The following is a 7,500-nucleotide window of genomic DNA, read 5'->3' as shown; positions in this document are numbered from 1 at the left end:
GCGATATTTAAGGGGAAAAAGTGGGATTTCTATGAAAATAAGCGATATTTCAGGGGAAAAACAGGGATTTCTATGAAAATCAGCGATATTTCAGGGGAAAAACAGGGATTTCTATGAAAATAAGCGATATTTCAGGTTAAAAACAGGGATTTCTATGAAAATAAGCGATATTTCAGGGGAAAAACAGGGATTTCAATGAAAATAAGCGATATTTAAGGGGAAAAACAGGGATTTCTATGAAAATCAGCGATATTTTAGGTGAGAAAGAGGGATTTCTATGAAAATAAGCGATACTTCAGGTTAAAAACAGGGATTTCTATGAAAATAAGCGATATTTCAGGGGAAAAACAGGGATTTCTATGAAAATAAGCGATATTTAAGGGGAAAAACAGGGATTTCTATGAAAATAAGCGATATTTCAGGGGAAAAACAGGGATTTCTATGAAAATAAGCGATATTTCAGGGGAAAAACAGGGATTTCTATGAAAATAAGCGATATTTCAGGGGAAAAACAGGGATTTCTATGAAAATAAGCGATATTTAAGGGGAAAAACAGGGATTTCTATGAAAATAAGCGATATTTGAGGGGAAAAACAGGGATTTCTATGAAAATAAGCGATATTTCAGGGGAAAAACAGGGATTTCTATGAAAATAAGCGATATTTCATGGGAAAAACAGGGATTTCTATGAAAATAAGCGATATTTCAGGTTAAAAACAGGGATTTCTATGAAAATAAGTGATATTTATGGGGAAAAACAGGGATTTCTATGAAAATAAGCGATATTTCAGGGGAAAAACAGGGATTTCTATGAAAATAAGCGATATTTAAGGGTTAAAAACAGGGATTTCTATGAAAATAAGCGATATTTAAGGGGAAAAACAGGGATTTCTCTGAAAATAAGTGATATTTAAGGTTAAAAACAGGGATTTCTATGAAAATAAGCAATATTTAAGGTTAAAAACAGGAATTTCTATTAAAAAAAGTGATATTTAAGGTGAAAAAGAGAGATTTCTATGAAAATAAGCGATATTTAGTGGTTAAAAACAGAATTTCTATGAAAATAAGCGATATTTAAGGGTAAAAACAGGGATTTCTATGAAAATAAGCGATATTTCAGGGGAAAAACAGGGATTTCTATAAAAAATAAGTGATATTTAGTGGTTAAAACAGGGATTTCTATGAAAATAAGTGATATTTCAGGGGAAAAACAGGGATTTCTATGAAAATAAGCGATATTTCAGGGGAAAAACAGGGATTTCTATGAAAACAAGCGATATTTCAGGGGAAAAACAGGGATTTCTATGAAAATAAGCGATATTTCAGGTTAAAAACAGGGATTTCTATGAAAATAAGTGATATTTCAAGGTTAAAAACAGGGATTTCTAGGAAAATAAGCGATATTTCAGGGGAAAAACAGGGATTTCTATGAAAATAAGCGATATTTCAGGTTAAAAACAGGGATTTCTATGAAAATAAGCGATATTTCAGGGGAAAAACAGGGATTTCTATGAAAATAAGCGATATTTCAGGTTAAAAACAGGGATTTCTATGAAAATAAGCGATATTTCAGGGGAAAAACAGGGATTTCTATGAAAATAAGCGATATTTCAGGTTAAAAACAGGGATTTCTATGAAAATAAGCGATATTTCAGGGGAAAAACAGGGATTTCTATGAAAATAAGCAATATTTCAGCTTAAAAACAGGGATTTCTATGAAAATAAGCGATATTTAAGGGGAAAAACAGGGATTTCTATGAAAATAAGCGATATTTAAGGTTAAAAACAGGGATTTCTATGAAAATAAGCGATATTTAAGGAGAAAAACAGGGATTTCTATGAAAATAAGCGATATTTCAGGGGAAAAACAGGGATTTCTATGAAAATAAGCGATATTTCAGGGGAAAAACAGGGATTTCTATGAAAATAAGCGATATTTCAGGGGAAAAACAGGGATTTCTATGAAAATAAGCGATATTTCAGGTTAAAAACAGGGATTTCTATGAAAATAAGCGATATTTCAGGTGAAAAACAGGGATTTCTATGAAAATAAGCGATATTTAAGGTTAAAAGCAGGGATTTCTATGAAAATAAGCGATATTTCAGGTTAAAAACAGGGATTTCTATGAAAATAAGCGATATTTCAGGTTAAAAACAGGGATTTCTATGAAAATAAGCGATATTTATGGGGAAAAACAGGGATTTCTATGAAAATAAGCGATATTTAAGGTGAAAAACAGGGATTTCTATGAAAATAAGCGATATTTCAGGGGAAAAACAGGGATTTCTATGAAAATAAGCGATATTTAAGGTTCAAAGCAGGGATTTCTATGAAAATAAGTGATATTTAAGGGTAGGGTTAGGGTTAGGGTTAGGGTTAGGGTTAGGGTTAGGGTTAGGGTTAGGGTTAGGGTAGGGTTAGGGTTAGGGTTAGGGTTAGGGTTAGGGTTAGGGTTAGGGTTAGGGTTAGGGTTAGGGTTAGGGTTAGGGTTAGGTTTAGGTTAGGGTTAGGGTTAGGGTTAGGGTTAGGGTTAGGGTTAGGGTTAGGGTTAGGGTTAGGGTTAGGGTTAGGGTTAGGGTTAGGGTTAGGGTTAGGGTTAGGGTTAGGGTTAGGGTTAGGGTAGGGTTAGGGTTAGGGTTAGGGTTAGGGTTAGGGTTAGGGTTAGGGTTAGGGTAAGGGTTAGGGTTAGGGTTAGGGTTAGGTTTAGGGTTAGGGTTAGGGTTAGGGTTAGGGTTAGGGTTAGGGTTAGGGTAAGAGTTAGGGTTAGGGTTAGGGTTAGGGTTAGGGTTAGGGTTAGGGTTAGGGTTAGGCACAGGTTTAGGGTTAGGGTTAGGGTTAGGGTTAGGGTAGGGTTAGGGTTAGGGTTAGGGTTAGGCACAGGGTTAGGGTTAGGGTTAGGGTTAGGGTTAGGGTTAGGGTTAGGGTTAGGGTTAGGGTTAGGGTTAGGGTTAGGGTTAGGGTTAGGGTTAGGGTTAGGGTTAGGGTAGGGCTAGGGTTAGGGTTAGGGTTAGGGTTAGGGTTAGGGTTAGGGTTAGGGTTAGGGTAGGGCTAGGGTTAGGGTTAGGGTTAGGGTTAGGGTTAGGGTTAGGGTTAGGGTTAGGGTTAGGGTTAGGGTTAGGGTTAGGGTTAGGGTTAGGTTTTAGGGTAAGAGGAAACCCCTATTTTTCGTGGAAAAGCAGATATTTTTGGATGAAAACCCCATTTTTTGGAATTTTGGGGCCGTTTATTGGGATTTGCTGCTTTTTATTTATCTTTTGGAGTCATTTTGTGTGATTTTGGGGTCATCTATTTGGTTTTTGGTTTCATTTTTGGAGATTTAGTTGTTCTTTTCTGGGAGTTTGGGTTCATTTTTTGAGATTTTGGGGGGTTTGATTGGGATTTTGGGATTATTTTTGGAGATTTTGGAGTAGTTTTTTGGGAATTTTGGGGCCATTTCTTGGGATTTTGTTGTTGTTTATTGGGATTTTGGGCCATTTATTGATATTTTGGGGCAGTTTTTGGGGATTTTGGTGCTGTTTCTTGAGATTTTGGGGCCGTTTTTTGGGATTTTGTGGCCCTATCTCAGCATGTCGTTGCCGTTTATTGGGTTTTGGGGCCATTTATTGATATTTTGTGTCAATTTTGGGGGATTTCAGCGCAGTTTCTTGAGATTTTGGGGCTGTTTATTAGGATTTTGGGCCATTTTGGGAGATACTGTGGTCATTGAATGGGAAAAACAGGGATTTGTATGAGAAATCCTCAGATTGAAGGGGAAAAACCCCAGATTTAGTACAAAAAACAGGGATTTCGAGCAGAACAGCTGAGATTTAAGGGGAAAAACAGGGATTTCTTTGAGAAAACCCCAGATTGAAGGGGAAAATCAGGGATTTTGAGCAGAAAAACGCAGACTGAAGGGGAAAAACCCCATAAATAAGGGGAGAAATGGGGAATTCAGGTAGAAAAAGCCATATTAAAGGGGAAAAAACCCAGACTGAAAAAAGAAACAGGGATTTCGATGACAATTAGCGATATTTAAGGGGAAAAAGTGGGATTTCTATGAAAATAAGCGATATTTCAGGGGAAAAACAGGGATTTCTATGAAAATCAGCGATATTTCAGGGGAAAAACAGGGATTTCTATGAAAATAAGCGATATTTCAGGGGAAAAACAGGGATTTCAATGAAAATAAGCGATATTTAAGGGGAAAAACAGGGATTTCTATGAAAATAAGCGATATTTTAGGTGAGAAAGAGGGATTTCTATGAAAATAAGCGATATTTAAGGTTAAAAACAGGGATTTCTATGAAAATAAGCGATATTTCAGGTGAAAAACAGGGATTTCTATGAAAATAAGCGATATTTCAGGGGAAAAACAGGGATTTCTATGAAAATAAGCGATATTTCAGGGGAAAAACAGGGATTTCTATGAAAATAAGCGATATTTCAGGGGAAAAACAGGGATTTCTATGAAAATAAGCGATATTTATGGGGAAAAACAGGGATTTCTATGAAAATAAGCGATATTTATGGGGAAAAACAGGGATTTCTATGAAAATAAGCGATATTTAAGGGGAAAAACAGGGATTTCTATGAAAATAAGCGATATTTCAGGGGAAAAACAGGGATTTCTATGAAAATAAGCGATATTTATGGGGAAAAACAGGGATTTCTATGAAAATAAGCGATATTTAGTGGTTAAAAACAGGGATTTCTATGAAAATAAGCGATATTTAAGGGGAAAAACAGGGATTTCTATGAAAATAAGCGATATTTCAGGGGAAAAACAGGGATTTCTATGAAAATAAGCGATATTTCAAGGGGAAAAACAGGGATTTCTATGAAAATAAGTGATATTTATGGGGAAAAACAGGGATTTCTCTGAAAATAAGTGATGTTTAAGGTTAAAAACAGGGATTTCTATGAAAATAAGCAATATTTAAGGTTAAAAACAGGAATTTCTATTAAAAAAAGTGATATTTCAGGTGAAAAAGAGAGATTTCTATGAAAATAAGCGATATTTAGTGGTTAAAAACAGGAATTTCTATGAAAATAAGCGATATTTAAGGGGAAAAACAGGGATTTCTATGAAAATAAGCGATATTTAAGGGGAAAAACAGGGATTTCTATGAAAATAAGCGATATTTCAGGTTAAAAACAGGGATTTCTATGAAAATAAGCGATATTTCAGGGGAAAAACAGGGATTTCTATAAAAAATAAGTGATATTTAGTGGTTAAAACAGGGATTTCTATGAAAATAAGCGATATTTAAGGGGAAAAACAGGGATTTCTATGAAAAATAAGCGATATTTCAGGGGAAAAACAGGGATTTCTATGAAAACAAGCGATATTTCAGGGGAAAAACAGGGATTTCTATGAAAATAAGCGATATTTCAGGTTAAAAACAGGGATTTCTATGAAAATAAGCGATATTTCAGGTGAAAAACAGGGATTTCTATGAAAATAAGCGATATTTAAGGGTTAAAAACAGGGATTTCTATGAAAATAAGCGATATTTAAGGGGAAAAACAGGGATTTCTATGAAAATAAGCGATATTTCAGGGGAAAAACAGGGATTTCTATGAAAATAAGCGATATTTAAGGTTAAAAACAGGGATTTCTATGAAAATAAGCGATATTTAAGGAGAAAAACAGGGATTTCTATGAAAATAAGCGATATTTCAGGGGAAAAACAGGGATTTCTATGAAAATAAGCGATATTTCAGGGGAAAAACAGGGATTTCTATGAAAATAAGCGATATTTCAGGGGAAAAACAGGGATTTCTATGAAAATAAGCGATATTTCAGGGGAAAAACAGGGATTTCTATGAAAATAAGCGATATTTCAGGGGAAAAACAGGGATTTCTGTGAAAATAAGCGATATTTTTTGGGGAAAAACAGGTATTTGTATGAAAATAAGCGATATTTAGTGGTTAAAAACAGGGATTTCTATGAAAATAAGCGATATTTCAGGTGAAAAACAGGGATTTCTATGAAAATAAGCGATATTTCAGGGGAAAAACAGGGATTTCTATGAAAATAAGCGATATTTCAGGTTCAAAACAGGGATTTCTATGAAAATAAGCGATATTTCAGGGGAAAAACAGGGATTTCTATGAAAATAAGCGATATTTAAGGGTTAAAAACAGGGATTTCTATGAAAATAAGCGATATTTCAGGTTAAAAACAGGGATTTCTATGAAAATAAGCGATATTTCAGGGGAAAAACAGGGATTTCTATGAAAATAAGCGATATTTAAGGGGAAAAACAGGGATTTCTATGAAAATAAGCGATATTTCAGGTTAAAAACAGGGATTTCTATGAAAATAAGCGATATTTATGGGGAAAAACAGGGATTTCTATGAAAATAAGCGATATTTCAGGTTAAAAACAGGGATTTCTATGAAAATAAGCGATATTTCAGGTGAAAAACAGGGATTTCTATGAAAATAAGCGATATTTCAGGGGAAAAACAGGGATTTCTATGAAAATAAGCGATATTTAAGGTTCAAAGCAGGGATTTCTATGAAAATAAGTGATATTTCAGGGGAAAAACAGGGATTTCTATGAAAATAAGCGATATTTCAGGGGAAAAACAGGGATTTCTATGAAAATAAGCGATATTTCAGGGGAAAAACAGGGATTTCTATGAAAATAAGCGATATTTCAGGGGAAAAACAGGGATTTCTATGAAAATAAGCGATATTTCAGGTGAAAAACAGGGATTTCTATGAAAATAAGCGATATTTAAGGGGAAAAACAGGGATTTCTATGAAAATAAGCGATATTTCAGGTTAAAAACAGGGATTTCTATGAAAATAAGCGATATTTCAGGTGAAAAACAGGGATTTCTATGAAAATAAGCAATATTTCAGGTTAAAAACAGGGATTTCTATGAAAATAAGCGATATTTCAGGGGAAAAACAGGGATTTCTATGAAAATAAGCGATATTTCAGTTAAAAACAGGGATTTCTATGAAAATAAGCGATATTTCAGGGGAAAAACAGGGATTTCTATGAAAATAAGCGATATTTCAGGTTAAAAACAGGGATTTCTATGAAAATAAGCGATATTTCAGGGTTAAAAACAGGGATTTCTATGAAAATAAGCGATATTTAAGGGGAAAAACAGGGATTTCTATGAAAATAAGTGATATTTCAGGGGAAAAACAGGGATTTCTATGAAAATAAGCGATATTTAAGGGGAAAAACAGGGATTTCTATGAAAATAAGCGATATTTCAGGTTAAAAACAGGGATTTCTATGAAAATAAGCGATATTTCAGGTGAAAAACAGGGATTTCTATGAAAATAAGCGATATTTAAGGGGAAAAACAGGGATTTCTAGGAAAACAAGCGATATTTCAGGGGAAAAACAGGGATTTCTATGAAAATAAGCGATATTTAAGGGGAAAAACAGGGATTTCTATGAAAATAAGCGATATTTAAGGGGAAAAACAGGGATTTCTAGGAAAATAAGCGATATTTCAGGGGAAAAACAGGGATTTCTATGAAAATAAG

The 7,500-nt window shown here is 34.2% G+C and overlaps 1 long non-coding RNA gene across 24 annotated transcripts in view; it reads left to right on the top strand.

Annotated features, from left to right (window-relative positions):
• Positions 1-5,612, top strand: part of LOC128076603 (uncharacterized) — a 67,634-nt gene extending 62,022 nt beyond the window's left edge. For all 24 annotated transcript variants that reach the window (XR_008204480.1, XR_008204464.1, XR_008204466.1 and 21 more), the window contains 4 exons: positions 1,697-1,778; positions 2,025-2,229; positions 4,264-4,304; positions 5,500-5,612. This is a non-coding gene — a long non-coding RNA (uncharacterized LOC128076603). The remainder of the gene's footprint in view (positions 1-1,696; positions 1,779-2,024; positions 2,230-4,263; positions 4,305-5,499) is intronic.
• The last annotated feature ends 1,888 nt before the right edge of the window (positions 5,613-7,500 follow it).

Source organism: Tympanuchus pallidicinctus, unplaced genomic scaffold (assembly GCF_026119805.1).
Source record: "Tympanuchus pallidicinctus isolate F22 unplaced genomic scaffold, pur_lepc_1.0 scaffold143, whole genome shotgun sequence".
Lineage (NCBI taxonomy): Eukaryota > Metazoa > Chordata > Aves > Galliformes > Phasianidae > Tympanuchus > Tympanuchus pallidicinctus.
The sequence above is the reverse complement of the archived record's forward strand: the minus strand, read 5'-3'. Positions and strand labels throughout refer to the sequence as shown.